This window comes from Alosa alosa, chromosome 1 (assembly GCF_017589495.1).
Source record: "Alosa alosa isolate M-15738 ecotype Scorff River chromosome 1, AALO_Geno_1.1, whole genome shotgun sequence".
Taxonomy (NCBI): Eukaryota; Metazoa; Chordata; class Actinopteri; order Clupeiformes; family Clupeidae; genus Alosa; species Alosa alosa.
Window position 1 is genome coordinate 17,216,569 of NC_063189.1, and position 17,500 is coordinate 17,234,068.

A 17,500-nucleotide genomic window follows, 5' to 3' on the forward strand; every position below is an offset into this window, starting at 1 on the left:
CTCCCAAATCGGTCCCTGGGTCAGTGCTGTGGCATGACGTCTCTGTCCTGTGGCCAACTCTAACAACAAAACAAAAGCTTCTCCTCAAAAAGAAGCTGTTTTTTTCCGTATGAAATGAAGCTGGCACCACTTCATGGGTATGTTTGTTTTCTCTGACACACTGTGGTCTTACACCTAATACCCTCAGACACCCATCTATGCCCTTTACAGCTGACCAGATGAAGATAAAAAAAAACACATGATACTAGGAGCTAAGGAATGCAGATCATTTTGGAAGCCAAGAAGCATATATATGAGTTGGTAGCCACAGATAAGGGGCACTCAGAGGTATGTAGTGTGTGTGTGTGTTTGTGTGTTTGTTTACAGGCTTAAAGTGTGTATGATTGAATACACGAACATAAGCTGTGTATGTGTGTGAGAAAGAGAGAGGCAAGGAGAGTGTCTGTGTACAAGAGGAGTGTGTGTGCATGTGTGTGTGTGTGTGTGTGAGAGAGAGAGAGTGTGTGTATGCGTGTATGACAAGCAGGGTGGCGGTCCGTTTGAGGCTGCATGCTCTGCAGCTGGGCGACAGTATTTTTAGGAGAGTGCCATGCGTGAGATAATGACAGACATGTGCATGACCTCATCCTTTCGCCTGTCGCTACGGTAGCAAGATTGGCCCATGTACTGTAGCAAATCCCGACATGGACCTCTCCAGAAGACCTCACCCCTTCCAGTACCCTAGATATACACAAGGATTTATGCTCTTAGACACCTCTGAATGGGAGAGTTCAGCCCCTCTGAACCTATCCGTGATCAAAAGCTCAAAAGTAGCATACATCAAATGTTTCAGGGTAGCCTTATAGAGACACCATGTCAGCTTTGTCCCTAGTTTTTAGTTTCAGCATTTCCATTCAGTGTCCCTTTGTCAATCATTCCAGAACATTTCTCAACTGCTACAAAGGTGAGGGCTTAACAAGTGTACTTAGCACCATGTGATTAACTAATGGATGGCACACATGGTAACTCAGATGAATATTTTACCAGTTAGTCCAGTTTTGCACATGCTATAAGTCAGACAGCTTCCAGTCTACAGCTTTGCTGCTGAATGATCTAACGGCAGCTTCCATTCAAGTCTCAATTCAGTAGGACTTCCTCTGGTCAAGCCTTAATATAACACTCCAACTGTCTGTCCACTAAGTGAATCAACTAGGCATCCAGATATAAATGTCCCCATGTCATTCATGTAGAGGACCCTGGGGCCTCCAAGATCCCAAGTGGAGGATAAGGACTCTAAAAAGGGCCCTCTGAAACACATGTGGAGGCTTTTCCAAGGGTGAGGCTGGTTGCCTGCAGAGACAAAACAGAGCACCCCCACTCCACCCCTCGAAAAGGTCAGCTATCAAAACGGGTTATATTTAGTCATCTTTGATGTGCCATCAAGAGTGAGGTGTCACTGATGTCAGAGATGAAGAGGCCTGATACTGTAGGGAAAAGCATCCATCTCGAAATGGCCAGTCACCAAGACCACTGTTGGGATGTGCTTAGCCGAACCCTGATGAAAAGGCTTTGGAGTAGTGTTGTTGCGATACTTAAAGGCTGTGGTATTTCCTGAAGTTCATGGCATGTATCACTTCATGCATGTGTGCTCATCAGACTGTTCATAATGTTGAGTGGGTGGAAAACATTTTAAGAATTCATGAGATAGAGAGAGAGGGGGGGGTATGAGAGAAATAGAGAGAACGAGGGCATACCCTGCCCATGTCCCCACCTCTCATACATCAACATATTTGCTCTTTCTGACTTTGACCCCTAAAGAAGGTTTTAAGACTGAAATCAAACACACACACACACACACTTTGGAGAGGTAAATAGATGGTGTTTACACCATTGCTACAGTACAGCATTCATTGTCAATAAACTCAATTTTTCAAACTCACATAAATATACTCATAAAACTCATAGTTTACCGGTTTTGTTTAATCCAAATTGTGTTTTTGCAGTCTTGAAGAAGCTGAAGAAGTTCCAATAGCTTGACAGAGTCTGAAAAATGTAATAGCCTATCATAATTCTCCACGTAATTCTCCATGTACAGTAATGCTATGCTGTGAAGCAATTCCAATGGCTTAACAGTGAAGATGTAATGGTCTTTTAAGTCTTGACATTGTAATTTTGTGGGTGCCCAGTTCAGTCATGGCTCATCACTTTATGTTCTTTGCCATGATTGAACATTATCTCCATACCGCACCTTAAAGGTCTGTGTCTGGCAATGGTGGTTTTCTACAGTCTGGCGTCTATACTGAGTGCATGTGATCTTACAGCTTAACCCTTCGTCACTTCTCTTTTCAGCTTGGACTGAGAAATGCAGAACTCATGCAGTGAGCACTCGGGGCATCTCCTGAGACAATTGTTTTCACTCGCCAGGTAGCTATGCAGCTTAGCAACCATGAAATCAACACAAGGATGCTGCCGTTGACACTGGATCACCGATCACAGGCAAGACACAACCATCCTTAAAACCCAACTCAAACACTTAAATTACCGGTCTCCATTATGATTCATATATATTTGAATCCCCCCAATATGTCATTACAATAGTCAACACATATCTACACTAACGGCAGATAAACATGCATATTTGCACTACCACTGACCTGGTAGGCTTAGCGTTCAGACAAGGTGTAGACATGCTCTCTCACTTGGAGGAGAATCCCTTTGCTTTGCAGGCAAAATGCCTTAGGGACCCTTAGCCTCGGCTACTATGTGGGTCATAGACACCCATCACACAACCTCTAAATAATGCAACAGATGTGTGTGTGTGTGTGTGTGTACATGTGGGTTGAAATATTGTAATATAACATCACAGATGAAAAAGTGGCAAAGAGAGTAAACAATACATTTGCACAAGAATGGAGAGTTGCAATTCATTGGTGGCCTAGACTGTTGTGGACCTGTGACCAATAGGCCAATCGATTATCTAGAACCCTGGGCATGAGGTAGCATGGCCATATTAATCAGCTTTAACTTTATGTTGAACATGTCAAATGCAAGTCCTCTATATTCACAGACATGAGCTTCCTTGTTGCCCAGCTGTAGGCTAAATGACCTGTGTTACACTGACCACCACACTATCTCGGGAGCACCTAGGAGAAACTTGCAGGTTGCTATGACAACGAGACACCGACGTGAAACCAGTAGTCCAAAGCTATTGCGACTGGAAGCCATTTTGCACATAGATGCACACTTCCACGCAGGATAAAATCTGTCAATTCTTTGCAGGGAAACAACTGCTAGGACCTTCAGTGGTTTCTGATAAGGCGAGTGCCCATACACCATCGATTTTGTCGACCAACTCGTGCCAGCTACGCGGCGGGGCGCTGTATCGAGCATGCAGAAGGAATGCCATCCCTCATCTCCTCCTCCGACAAGCGTAACCGAGGGACGGCGTTGTGTCATGTGGAAAGAGACAGTTTTACTGCAATGCTATCTCAGTTGTTCCCGAGCTCTAAGCGAGAGTAACTGACCCGAGAGGAAGGGGGTGTTGCCGTGCTCTCGCTCTGGCACCGTCCACACGCGTTTTTTTCCGCTGCTTAATTTGGACCAGCTTCGCAGCAGAGGAAGGAAGAGGCAGGTGCGGTTTCATTCGCGATTCGGTGTTCGCAGTGAGCGCCACTTTCTCCCCTCTGCATTCTTCGGATGGACTTTAATTTCAGTCTCCCTCTCTCAGAAACAGCGGGGTGGACTGAAACGATTCACAACCAGGGCATTTATTTCGGATGACTCGCTCTCCTAGGTAAGCACGGGCGTTATCACCGCGGGATGTGCTATAGGCTACTGTAACAGAAAGGAGGACACGGGCTACAGTAGCGCACAGCCAATACCATTCAATTGCCACATGTGTAGCCTATCTCAAACGCTTAACACTGTCACGGAGAATCTCATACAACTGCGGCCCCTTGAAGAATGGCTGTCGAATTTCGAGCCGACTGATTAGGATACGTTACAGAACATTTGAACGGTGTTGCAGTAGGGTAGCCTACTTATGCCTTTACATTCTGTTCATTGATGACATCGAGGCTTGTTGAGTGGAAAGCCAATCTGCTTTAGGATACTGTCCGTAGTCTACTGAACATTATTATTATTCTGTTAGCGGTCAATTCCGATTCAGTTTATTTGAGCCTAAACTTAATACGTTCATACAATTGATGTGATGAAATGTCGTGGATTTCGTGGTGTTTATGCAATGACTGAGAGGGATTATCCTAACCTAGTCCAGCGTGACCTTCCAGAACAAGCGACCCTCCGAGAGCCGCTAGTCGTAAACCAGTTTGCCAAGATTTTGAAAAGTTGCTTAACCAATGCAGTGTCATGTAATTAGGCTACGGACTCATGAGGTCCTATAGGCATTTTCATTTCAGCCCTTGTTCTGCACAGTAGCCTAACACATTATTACAGCCCGATGCATCCCACAATTAGGCTATATTGTTGTCTATTGGCTGTAACTGAAGCTCTTCATATGCTGTCACGATGTAGTCTAGTCTTCACGAGTTACTCGTGTCCTGCGGTAGGCTACCTAGAGGTTCCCGGTAAGGAATTGCAATTCAATCTGAACAAAGACCGATAGTGCTCAGAATGACTGATGCGTTCAACTTGTTTGCATTCAAGTTGTCTCAGATGTTAAGTGAATTTAAAAAGGGTGTGTCTTACTACGGTATCCAACTGGGTTGATCAATTTAGATGTGTTAGTTTTTTTACACTTCATCTGCACATTGCTTGGCTAGTTTGATTTATGTGGGGTTTTATGCCTATCATTTTTTGACAGTAAGAATTGTGTTCTATGACTTCCTAACTTATGAAATGTCAAAACAAATCCTCTTACAAATATTTGTTAAACTCTATGAACTAACCTTCTTATGTTAGTAGTCAGCCTCCAATGATTTATTCTCTAAAGCAACTAACTGAAACAGACTGAAGATGCTATTTTGACGTAAGCCCACAGCACTGTTAAGACATGTTAGGCTACTGTGCTGATGTAAAGCATAGAGAAATCACTTGCACTTCGTCCGCTCATGTTCTTTCACTGGCAAAAGCATTAAAGGTAGCCTACGGAAGTGAAGGGCAAAGCTTTAATTGGGTATGCCCTAGCCTTCTCATTTAATAAAGCGAGGGATCTCAAAACAGTGACAAATGATGGTATTGGTTTAGGCTAGGCCTCCATCACTAGTCCACTTCTAGTGGTGGCAGTAGACATTTGCATCCTTAGCTCATGCATGCAAACTTAAGCTACATGGTGAACAGGAAGTAAAAAGGAATCCCTTGTATGATTCATACAGAGGCAACATTTAATCTGTGTGTAATCTGTGGTTCCGTTTAAAATCTCTCTCCCTCTTCTGGAAGTGTCACTCTTACTCATTGGTCAGGGATGGAGTTGGACACCAATGTGTCCTATGGTGAAATCCCAACAGAGAATGCCGGAATGCAATACTTCTGTCACACACACTCTCTCTTTTCTCTCTCTCTCATTCACACACAGACACGACATGCACACACACACACACACCGACGCCTACAGTACATAATCACACGCGATACACATTATTCATTATTTCCCTGTCACATACACACACAGATTAAAGAATGAGGTAATGAGGAACAGAGTAAAAGGTGTGACCTGACACTTCCTGGGAATTTAAAGCACGGCTTATGAATGTGCCACCTGTGTGAGTGGAAATTGTGTGTGTGTGTGTGTGTGTGTGTGTGTGTGTGTTTGTGTGTGTGTGCTCATTCGTGCGTGAGCATTAGGGCTGCAACAATTAGTCGATTAGTTGTGAACTACTAAATTAATCGCTATACACCAACTATTTTGGTAATTCGTTAATCAATTTGTATCATTTTTTAATGAAAATACCTCAAAATACCTCTGAGGGCAGCTTCTTAAACTTGAATATTTTCATCTTTACTCTGTTACAGTACTCAACATTTGGTGTGTGACAAAACAAGCCAACAAAGCACATAATCTTGGGCTTTGGGAAAGAGTGATCAGCTACCGTAATCGATTAATTGATAAAATAATCACCAGTTTAATAAAATAAGTATGATATACAGTATTAATCATTAGTTGCAGCTGTTGTGGACACCTGCAGAGAGCTAGAGAGCGGCTTGGGCAGTTTGTCACTGCTGTGTGCACTGGAGAGGGTGGTGCATGTGTGCTTGAGTGATGGTTGAGGGATGCACTTAAACCTTCAGACATGTTTGCTTGCACCTGCTACCTGCCAGTTATAGTGCTCCTTCGAGAAGATTAGTGGACATTTAGGGAAAGTGCATCCTGTGTAAGTCCTTGTTTCTCTCTTTCTCTCTCTCTCATTCACACACAGACACGACATGCACACACACACACACACCGACGCCTACAGTACATAATCACACGCGATACACATTATTCATTATTTCCCTGTCACATACACACACAGATTAAAGAATGAGGTAATGAGGAACAGAGTAAAAGGTGTGACCTGACACTTCCTGGGAATTTAAAGCACGGCTTATGAATGTGCCACCTGTGTGAGTGGAAATTGTGTGTGTGTGTGTGTGTGTGTGTGTGTGTTTGTGTGTGTGTGCTCATTCGTGCGTGAGCATTAGGGCTGCAACAATTAGTCGATTAGTTGTGAACTACTAAATTAATCGCTATACACCAACTATTTTGGTAATTCGTTAATCAATTTGTATCATTTTTTAATGAAAATACCTCAAAATACCTCTGAGGGCAGCTTCTTAAACTTGAATATTTTCATCTTTACTCTGTTACAGTACTCAACATTTGGTGTGTGACAAAACAAGCCAACAAAGCACATAATCTTGGGCTTTGGGAAAGAGTGATCAGCTACCGGTAATCGATTAATTGATAAAATAATCACCAGTTTAATAAAATAAGTATGATATACAGTATTAATCATTAGTTGCAGCTGTTGTGGACACCTGCAGAGAGCTAGAGAGCGGCTTGGGCAGTTTGTCACTGCTGTGTGCACTGGAGAGGGTGGTGCATGTGCTTGAGTGATGGTTGAGGGATGCACTTAAACCTTCAGACATGTTTGCTTGCACCTGCTACCTGCCAGTTATAGTGCTCCTTCGAGAAGATTAGTGGACATTTAGGGAAAGTGCATCCTGTGTAAGTCCTTGTTTCTCTCTTTCTCTCTCTCTCTCTCTCTCTCTCTTTTTCTCTCTCTTTCTCTCTCTGTTTTGTGGTTCCTGTGTTATTCTTTCAGCACGGCAAGAGAACTTGTGTCACAGCAAAGGGTGTTTGGGAGAAGGGTCACTTGTGTCACAGCAGAGGGAGTTTGGGAGAAGGGACTGTGTGTTTGAGTCAGTGGTGGACGTGATAAGAGGACTGAGAAGAGGTTACTGAGCGCTCCCTGCATTCCATCCTACATTGCCTCTATGCCCTTCTTTGGAAGAACACTCATTCCTGTCTTTCCTCGCATAGCTTTTAGTCATGTTTGCTTTTTCAGACAGTAGCAAGGTTAAAATGTCATCGGTTAAACAGATGGGTTTGTGTCACTGTGGTATTAATGATAGTATTCAATGTGCACAGATTCCAGAGTTTAATAAGAAGTGGCCTAACATCTGAAATGCAACATTGTGCACACAACCGCCCTTTTGACTGGATCACAGCACCACTGCAAAATATAGCATTCTATCAGTCATGTCAGTATTCCTGGTTTATCCTGTCAATATAAATGTCAGTGCCTTTTATTAGCAGCATTGAGGTAGAATACAAAGGCAAGAAAGTCTAATTCCCTCTGCTTCCACACCTATTAAGTGCGAGGATAAAGTTCAGCTCTGTGGTAGATTCACAGAATGAACGATAAGAGAAGAGAACATCTCAGTCTGCTCTTGCATCAGTAGGCAGAGGCGGCGGCATAGCTTGGCAGAGGCTCTGTGTTGGCTCGCTACAGAGGAGCGGAGGTGGAGGCCAGGCACCCAGTGAGGCAGGTGGGTGGAGACGCTGCTCCAGTCTAGTCGTCCTCAGACAGGCGTGAGGGAGGAGGCAGTCTGGGTACTCTCATCCCATCAGGTTCAGAGAGGAAGCGAGAGAAAGAGAGGGAGAGGAAGTGGCAGTGAGAGAGAGTAAGATAATTAAATAGAGGTGCAGAAATCAGGTGTTGATTTAACAGGCAAGAAACATCTGTGACCTCATTTTGATGGGGTGTTGTGTACGGAATACAGAGATGTGAACCGAATCAGGCATTTAGAGCAGACTACCAAATGCCTTGAGTCTACAACCTCGCTGGGCTCTGTCAGACCATGCGGTCCGGTGGTGAGTAGGGGCTTACAAGACTCGTCCCTCTTTGTAAGGGTGTCTGTTTCCATTCTAGCTACTTTGGTTAGAGGTCTTAGACCTAAATGTCTTTACATCTAAAATGAACAGATCCACTGCAACCCCACATTTGTAAGGGTGTCTGTTTCCATTCTAGCTACTTTGGTTAGAGGTCTTAGACCTAAATGTCTTTACATCTAAAATGAACAGATCCACTGCAACCCCACATTTGTAAGGGTGTCTGTTTCCATTCTAGCTACTTTGGTTAGAGGTCTTAGACCTAAATGTCTTTACATCTAAAATGAACAGATCCACTGCAACCCCACATTTGGTCAAAAGCCAGAACCATAGAAAGGCTATATTAGTCTTTCTGAAGTTGAGCTTTGACTGGATCTGTATGGAAATGTATTCTTTACATGTCTGGTATGGTTTTGTTGGAATGTTGGGCATGAATTGATTGGTAATTGCTAACCATATCCATGGGGATTGGGTACTCAGACCTTAGCCGGGTGAGAACAAACCCACCAAAGCCAGAGGAAGCGGAACCAAACTCAATTAATCTCCCACCAACTTTCACTCACTGGTTTAAGTATGGAAGTTAGTCTGTCAGACTACTTGCTTTGAGGTTTTTTTTCATTGATTGTGTCAGATATCGACATGCACCCATGCAGACGCACGCACCACATGCACACAAGCACACACACAGACACCCCACCCCTCACACATTTGTTGAAATAGGTGCCATGCTAAAGAAAGCAGCAGCCTTCCACACCCCTGCACCCTGGGAACATGTGCAAATCCAGGGGCTGACATGGTGTAAGCCAGCAGCCTCCAACAGTTGGGCTTGTGTTACCAGAGAGAGAGAGAGAGTGGGGGAGAGAGATAAAGAGATGCCAAATGGAGAACAAGTGAACAGAGAATGGAGGGCAGAAGAAGAGAAAGCAACAGGGACATAAAAAGACAATCAGAGACATGGAGACAAAGAGGACATAAGTGCTTATCCTCCAGTCTCCTCCTTATTAACCCTTAAAGGAGTACGGGAATGTTGAGAAATGAACGTTCTAAAGAATATCTGGGTTCATTGAATTCAACATAGAATTTTAGAACCTTCAATTGTTGCGGAACTTAGAACGTTCAAAAACCTACACCTTTTAAGGGTTAAGGTAGTGGTGGAGGCAGCAGGCTCATCTGTGTGGGGCAGAGGGTGTGTGGAGGATATTAACCACTCTTGGTGGATGCGTTTGGCCTTTGGCTTAGTGGTGTGTCGACAGAAGCAGCCATGTTTATATGTGGTTTAATTTCTCTCCTCATTCTCCGCCAGTAATAAGGATGGGACTAATGAGGTCCCTCTGTGATTGTTTATGGCAATATTTATCTTCTCTGAAAATTAGTTTGGCTGGAGTCATTGGAGCATGCGTTAGCTTATGAAATATTGCTCTGAAATATCCTCCTCCTCCACATTAGTGTAGTGAAACGTGCTTGATGAAATTGTCTGATAAGACTTGAGATAAAAATCGGATTTTTAGTTCCATTGCCAGCTACTTGGCAAGCACCCGTAAGGATGGACAGCTGCTCTTCGCACGTGGATCTTAGCATTTATTAGCTCCACATAAAAAGCATCCTGCTTGCTGCACACTCCTTACTGAGACATCCAGAGGACTAGGAGCATGCTCAGCGACAAACAAACAGTGTGGCATGTCAAATTAAAACAGAAAGCAAGTTATGGGCATGGTGATTCACTCTCATCTCGTCTGTGTGTGTGTGTGTGTGTGTGACTTTATTTTGGAGGTTGGCTTGAACGGTACTCTCAAATCAGCAGCAGGTACGTGACCCTGTGTAATGTGTGTTTACAGATGGGCGCTGCTTTTAATAGCCTGCCACTTACTTAGCAGGGGGAACAGCTAGCTGCTATTGGAGCTGATAATGAATTGGGTGCTGAAACCACTCCGCTGAGGTGATGTCGACGCCACCAGTCCAGCATGATGTGGCCCATAGGTCACACAGTTAGATTAGTGTGTGTGTGTGTGTAAAAATAGCCACATTGGACCTAATGAGAGAATGCCTGTGCTGCCCCCACTCCTTTTTTGGTTAATTGTTTTTCCATGTACGGAAAGCCCCACTCATCCACATTAATACCTGCTCCAGACACACCTGATGGACACAGCAGACCCCCATGGCTATATGTGCTGCCATTAACATGGATCGTGTGACACCACCCCCTGCCTTCCTCTGGATCCTCACATAGGGACTGACTGGCAGCGTTCTACAACTCATCCATGTGGATGACTATAGAACCTTTCTACTGTAGATGTCTTCTGACGACCACCTTGGTTTTTGAGTTCAGCCATGAAGCGCTCTTTTTTTATCTGGAAAAATAAAATGAGAAGCCATGAGACACTCCAGACATCTGAGATTGACTCTGCTAGATTGTGTGTTTTGATGTACCGTAAGAGTGTTCCTAGAATGCTAACAGTCTCTCTGTCACACACACCTGCTCTCCTTGGCCGTATTGTATTTCCCAAGGTTACGTCATTAGCATTCAGTGCATCAGTTCACAGCTGGTTGTGATACTGCAGTCATCCCCGGCACATGAAGGGGTCTGTGCCTGCAGTCACACAATGCTGTTTTGGATTGGCCAAAGCCATCACAGCCAGGTCCTCAAGGGGTGTGGGCCATCGCAGGCTGATTGGTGTTGTGGACAGGCTGGCATCTCCAAAGCTGTCCGGGCTCAGAGACAGGCTTTTTTTGGATGGCTGCTGGCTGGGTATGTGTGTGTGTGTGTGTGTGTGTGTGTACTGCAAACTCATACCTGCTGTCTTGGCGTAGTACTGGACTCCTGGGAGGGCCAAAGTGAGGGCCATCTGCAGCATGTGTCCTCTGCAGGTGAAGTCCTCCCTGATGCAGTGTGGACCTGTTGCTGAAAAGGAGAGAGGGAGTGAGAGAGGTGAGAAGAGTGAGAGAGGGTTAGTGAGAGAGAGATAGAGAGATTGATAGCTAGAGTTAACAATTCAGGAATTTTAAAAAGAGAAATTAAAACAAGCTCTTGGTGGTCATGAATGGGGGTGCAAACAATCATCTGCTGATCAACTCATTTTATGCACTGGATTACAGAACTGCTTTAAAGACAATTCATGAACTATGCCTGAGATGCTGAGCTTGTATGTCTCAGGTCTGTTGCTTTCATGTATGCATGCTCTGATAAGACCTATGAACCCACATCTATTAATAGCATGGCATGCACAGCCAGGGTTACATAATCCTGATGACCATGGTTAGCCGACATTCTTAGAAAAAAACATATTTCTTGCTTGTCCTCAAAGGAAAATCATTAAAAGGTCTCCATAAAATATATTACACTTTAGACATAATATATTCTCAGTAGACCGGATAACTGTGGACACAACATAACACCAAGGTACATGTATCACTATTAGTGTTTAGTGTTTACACTAAATGTACATTATGAGTGGTGGTTATTACAACAGAATAGTGTGTCCAGGACCATTTACGGGTGTTTACTGTGCGTGTACAGTATGTAGCTGCAGCTTCAGCTGACTCACCCTTTTACTCCGACTGAGATCAGAGCTTGACATTTGTGAGCTGAGATGCATGACACACTGAATTGATGAAGGGCTGAATTAATTGTGGAGCATTCGGACATTTTGCTGAACAGTCTGCTCTGGACTGGATGAGCAGTTTCATTTGATTTAATCCAGTTTAGTTTATTTAGAAAATAAACTGAACTAAACAAACAATCCAATTTTCCCACTTAGTGATTGTTTGTTTTCGAGTAAATATTCCCAATAATATTACAACAATAGTATTACAGTCTGCAATCACTAGAGAAATATGACTGTCAGTTTTATTTTCCACTTTGGTGGATTTAAGGACCGTCAAAAAACATAAGCAATCCCATAATAAGACATACTGAGCTGTGTTTGGTGAAAGCCAGTGATGCCGACCTAAGAAACATTTCTTATCTATACAGTAAGTATGGCAAACACCATGTCTGTGCATTATGCTCCTTAAACCTGGCAACCACAGTGGGTATGCGTTCCGTCCCTGGCAGGCAGACGGGAAGCAGCACTAGCTGTCTAATGTGTGTGCTAATGAGGACCGCTATATGAAAGCATACCACTGAGTGGAGTTATCAGTTTCCCATGAACAGCCTTTTCTCCAATTAACAGCAGCTGGAGAGAGGTAAGAGTTAAGTGGTGCTGGCTACATGATATCTGTGCAGAATAACTGCTGCAGATGCCAGGACTGGATTTATGTCTCTCTATCTCTCTCTCTCTCTCTCTCTCTCTCTTGCTCTCTCCCTCTTTCTTGCTCTCTCTCTCTCTCTGTCAAATTCAAATTCAAAACGCTTTATTGGCATGACAATTCGTGAAGAAAGTGTTGCCACAGCATACAGTATCTAGAACTCATCAAGACTCTAGTCATAAAACAAAATTTGTGAATACATACAGTATATATATATATATATATATATATATATATATATATATATATATATATATATAAAAAATAAAAAAGGATAACACACATGAACGGACAAAAAAGAGAGATGGTGTAACAGACATAATCTGTGGGGTGGGATTGCAATTATATAATGCCTTCTCTCACACTGTGTAGTGAGGAGACATCCCGCTGCCAATCGGCAGGTGCTGGGATCCTTTCTCTCTTTCTTGCTCTCTCTCTCTCTGTCTCTCTCTCTCTCTTGCTCTCTCTCTGTCTCTCTCTCTCTCTCTCTGTATGTGTGTCTGTGTCTGTGTTTGTTCATGTCTGTGAGCTAGTGTTAGCAATGGTGTATATGTATTTATATTATTATATTATATTGTATTTATGTGTGTGTGTGTGTCATGATCCAAAGGTATAATGTCTGTCCATATCTGTCTATATAATGTCTGTCTGTTGATGGCCTTCAACTGACCCCCATGTGCAAGCACAGCCACTTACATCACTGCCCTTAGAATGACTAGGGACTATGTCACCAGGCTGTATAAGTTTGTGTGTCTGTGAGAGAGAGAGAGAGTGTGTGTGTGTGTTGTGTGTGCCCAGTAGCGCTTCAGCTGCCTGATTATTTATCTCTTAGTGCGACACTTAATTTATCTATACTTTATGCCTGCCAACTCCTGGCATTGGTGTGAATGTGTATGTATGCTGTGTGTGTGTGTGTGTGTGTGTGTGTGTGTACAATTGTGGGGCTGGCCTCACATGTCTGAAAGCCAAAAGCAACCCCTCTGATGGATGAGAAAGCTGTCGTCAGCAGAGGGTCACCACTTGCATAACGCTGCAGTAGCAGACAGCCTATACATGTCTCCTTTTGAAAAGCATGCAGGCAAACCACAGGGTCCACAGGATCACGATGGAACAGGGACGCGGTACATAATAAGGAGCCGAATCCTCTCTTTCTCTCTCTCACACACACACACACACAGAGAGACAGAGTGAGACAGAGAGAGATACACACATTATACTTTGTCCTTCATAGAAGCCACCCTGAAGTTTAATTACTCCAGTGCTCTTGTCCAGTTCTTACCCAGCAACTGACCTGGACATTTCTCTCTCTATGTCTTTCACCACAAACACACACACACACACACACACACACACACACACACACACACACACACACACACTCTCTGGAGCCCCCTGTGGTAACTTTCCACCAGTTCCACAGATCAACATGTCTGCATCTGAAAATAGATCTGATCATTGCTCTCTCTCTCTCTCTCTATCTCTCTCTCTCTCTTCCTTACCCCCATTGCTGTTTACCTCCCAGGATCAGCACTGCAATCTGGGTCTCAGTCCTGAAGAGCAACATATATCTGGAGAAGAAGACTGCAGAAAGCCTGGAGAGGTGGGAGCGTGGACATTCTGGCTGATATCACCCCGGAATAAAGACACCTTTTGCAAGTTTCAGATTTTATGAAGGTAAGACTCATCATCTTCTCATCCAGTGGTATATGTCTGCCTGTCTGTTGGTTCACCTGTCGGTCTGCCCATCTCTTTCTGTCTTGTTCTCCCCCTCTCTTACTCTCTTGCAGTTTTGCCAAGTGCGTTTCGGCCATGCTATGTGATGATAAAACCCACGTTAGCATTCTGGCACTGCTCCCTGTTCTATGGCTAAGAGCATAACACCCTGTATGTAGTTAATAGTGTTTCTGTATGGGACGCTGTACTGCCTCCCATTGATGAAGTAGTGAGATTACATCACTGTGATCCTAAATCACCTCCCATTTAGCATTCAGTAATGATACACTGAGAATGTGGTGGGTTCATTGTGAGTGTGTGTGTGTGTGTGTGTGTGTGTGTGTGTGTGTGTGTGTGTGTGTGTGTGCAGAATATAGAAGTGCAGAAATTAAAGCATGGCATTGATGCAGTGGTCAGTAAATAGCAAGGGAGAGGGAGAGAAGTACATTTTCTTGCCCCCTTTCAAATCTGGAGCAGGACAAAAACAATGTCAAATAAAAAAAAATAGCAAAAAGAGACATCAGCTTTCTTCCCCAAAACCTCTCTTCAAAAATAGCTTCTCTGCCTGCAGAGGCTGTTCTCAGCTCTGTTCTTTGGACGATATGTGCGTCACAGAACCAACCGTTTCACTGTTTTCACCCCTCAACCCCCGATACTCACACACACACACACACACACACTCTCTCTCTCTCTCTCTACCTCTCTCTCTCTCTCTCTCACACACACACACACACACACACACACACACACACACACACACACACACACACACACACACATGCTTGTGCAACACACCTTCCCCTTTACCCACCCCGCTGCCCAGGTTGATTCCTAAAGGGGGCAGTTATTACCAGCCCTGGGACAAATGCAGTGCTGTATTTAAAGATTCCTGTGGTTTGGATCAGTGCTCTCTCTCTCTCTCTCTCTCTCTCTCTCTCTCTCTCTCTCTCTCTCTCTCTCAGAGCGCATGTGCGAGTGAGTGCGTGGTGAGTGTGAGCGTGAATGGTTGCTGTCTGTGGCTCTCTACGATTTCTATCTTTTCTGTGTCTTTATACGTGTTTTGGTGGTGGGTTTTTGTTGATTATTAGTTGATAAAACGTTACTGATCAATTGGTTTCTCTAAATTTATCGGAGCCCACACGCAGCTTCTCAGTTGGTTGTGGCGGTGTCTCCAAGAACAATGGAGTTTGAGAACTTAACACGGCGTCATGGAGTCAAGGTAGTTTCTGACGCCAGTGTTGAAGTTTGCAGTTTGGCTATTGGGGAGATAGTGGGGTATGACGATATTAAGTCGGCCTCTCGAATGAATAATGCCATTGTTCTCTTTTTGAGTAATGTGGAAAAAGCAAACCAAATTGTTTCGTCATGGCGTTGTGCTTGGTGGCGAGCTCGTCCCTGTGCACCCCCTTAGTTTGCCATCGAAGAAAATACTGATTTCTAATGTGCCACTTTTTCTAAAAAATGAACTCCTGAGTCGTGAGCTTTCACGCTACGGACAATTGGTTTCCCCGATCAGGCAAATACCTTGGGTGTAAATCACCACTGCTTAAACATGTTGTCTCTTTCAGAAGACAGGTGTACATGGTTCTAGACAAACGTGATAAACTTGATTTGACTTTTAAATTTAAAATTGATGGCTGTGTCTATGTAGTTTTTGTAACATCGGATACAGTCATGAGGTGTTTTGGTTGCGGTAGGATAGGTCATCGCATTGGTGTATGTCCCCATAAGGCTGAGCATAACGAGGAGGGTGTTGGTGAGCAGGTGCCTGCTACAAGCGGTGTCGAGGCGGGTTCTTCCGTGGAGGTGGCATCTGCCGTAGATGAGTCTGAGGGAACCGGGTCTGTGGCAGAGGAGTCTGCTGCGGCCGTAACCCAAAGGGCTGGGCCTGAGCCTGAGGTGAAGGAGTCTGTCTCAGCCGAGCTTGAACAGACCAGGTCTGTGGCGGTGGTATCTGCCGCGGAGCCTGAACAGGTGGGAGCGTTTGCGTTTGAAACCAGTTTGGATGTATCGATGGAGTCGGCTGTGTCTGACGTGGCTGATCCACCGGGAAATGTTGCTGTGCCTGAAAGTGACTTTTGGGGGTCACCCGCTGTTGCGAGTGAGCCTACCACACCTTCCCTAGCTGGGTTTGCTTCAGGCCACACGGGACAGTCTAATATGAGTGGTATGATGGAAGTTGAAACACATGTGTTTAAAGTGCCTAAAAGAAAGAATAGTCTTGACGGTTGTCAGAAAGACGTAAAGAAACATGTAAAACTAGCCTGGGTGCCATTCCGAACTTAGTCCCGCCCACAACTTTGAGGTCGGGAAGTTCGGTCTGGCATTGCTCTATTGTGGAGCAAGTATGCTCGCCCTAGATCGGGCGGACCAATCAAATCGGGCTTTATGATGATGGACAGGTGAGCATCAGCGCCTGGTCTATCACGTCATCTGAGCACGCTTAGATTAGGCTTATGTTTGAAACAAAAACGCTGTGGCTAGAAGGATACATGGCTTTTAAGACCCCATATGGAAAATGCATATTATTTAATGAGGTTTTATCACTGAAAACGATTATTTCTGAAAACTTTGGCCAAAGTTGAGATGTGGGAAAACTCGTGGTTTCACTTTCATCAAGGGAAAACAGCGCTGTTGCATTGCGACATGTTCCCTCGTTCATTTGTAAGTGACCACCTGTTCGAGGGATTTTCGACAGCCTTTCCCAGCTGTTTAACATGTTTGTAGCATATCAGTGCTCAACAGAATTATTTTTAAAACGGAGGGGATATAGGCTATCAGTTTTTTTCCTAACAGCCTACCCTACTACGTATCTTTTAGATTTCGCTAATGAGTGTTGTAGGCTAGGAGTTATTGACGGCACTAACTTTTACAAAAGACCAGAAAACAATGTTAAGGCATTTGTGGAGAAGAAGGATAGTTTGTGTGTTTTCTTCCTACACCTCACGGTAAGCTATTTCGTTGCTCTGATTGGTTAGGTCTATCCAATTAAGTTCAGAGGCGTTCCGCCCCTGTATCGGTTGAAACACGCCCCATAATTACGTCCCAATGGAGCAGTATCAGACTCATATTCTGGCTAGTCGGAAGTCACAATCGAATTCCAGTGGTACAGAAAGCGATGGTTACTCCACTTCGAGCAGTGGTTCATACTCTTTTAACGAGAGCATGATTATAATTTATGGTGCTGAAGAAATCAGTAAGTTCTTGGCTGAAACTAAGGGGAAAAGGGGG

At 44.2% G+C, this 17,500-nt stretch overlaps 1 protein-coding gene and 1 long non-coding RNA gene across 3 annotated transcripts in view; one reads left to right on the plus strand and one right to left on the minus strand.

Moving 5' to 3' along the window:
• The window catches only part of LOC125306788, a 9,211-nt gene extending 5,596 nt beyond the window's left edge, over positions 1-3,615 (minus strand). The window contains exon 1 of the long non-coding RNA XR_007195602.1: positions 3,504-3,615. This is a non-coding gene — a long non-coding RNA (uncharacterized LOC125306788). The remainder of the gene's footprint in view (positions 1-3,503) is intronic.
• Positions 3,204-17,500, plus strand: part of sorbs2a (sorbin and SH3 domain containing 2a) — an 82,855-nt gene continuing 68,558 nt past the window's right edge. Inside the window, exons 1-2 of one of the 2 annotated variants that reach the window (XM_048262308.1) lie at positions 3,204-3,772; positions 14,079-14,230. The gene's annotated coding sequence lies outside the window, so the exon portion shown is untranslated. The remainder of the gene's footprint in view (positions 3,773-14,078; positions 14,231-17,500) is intronic. The other variant, XM_048262317.1, reaches the window with a different exon arrangement.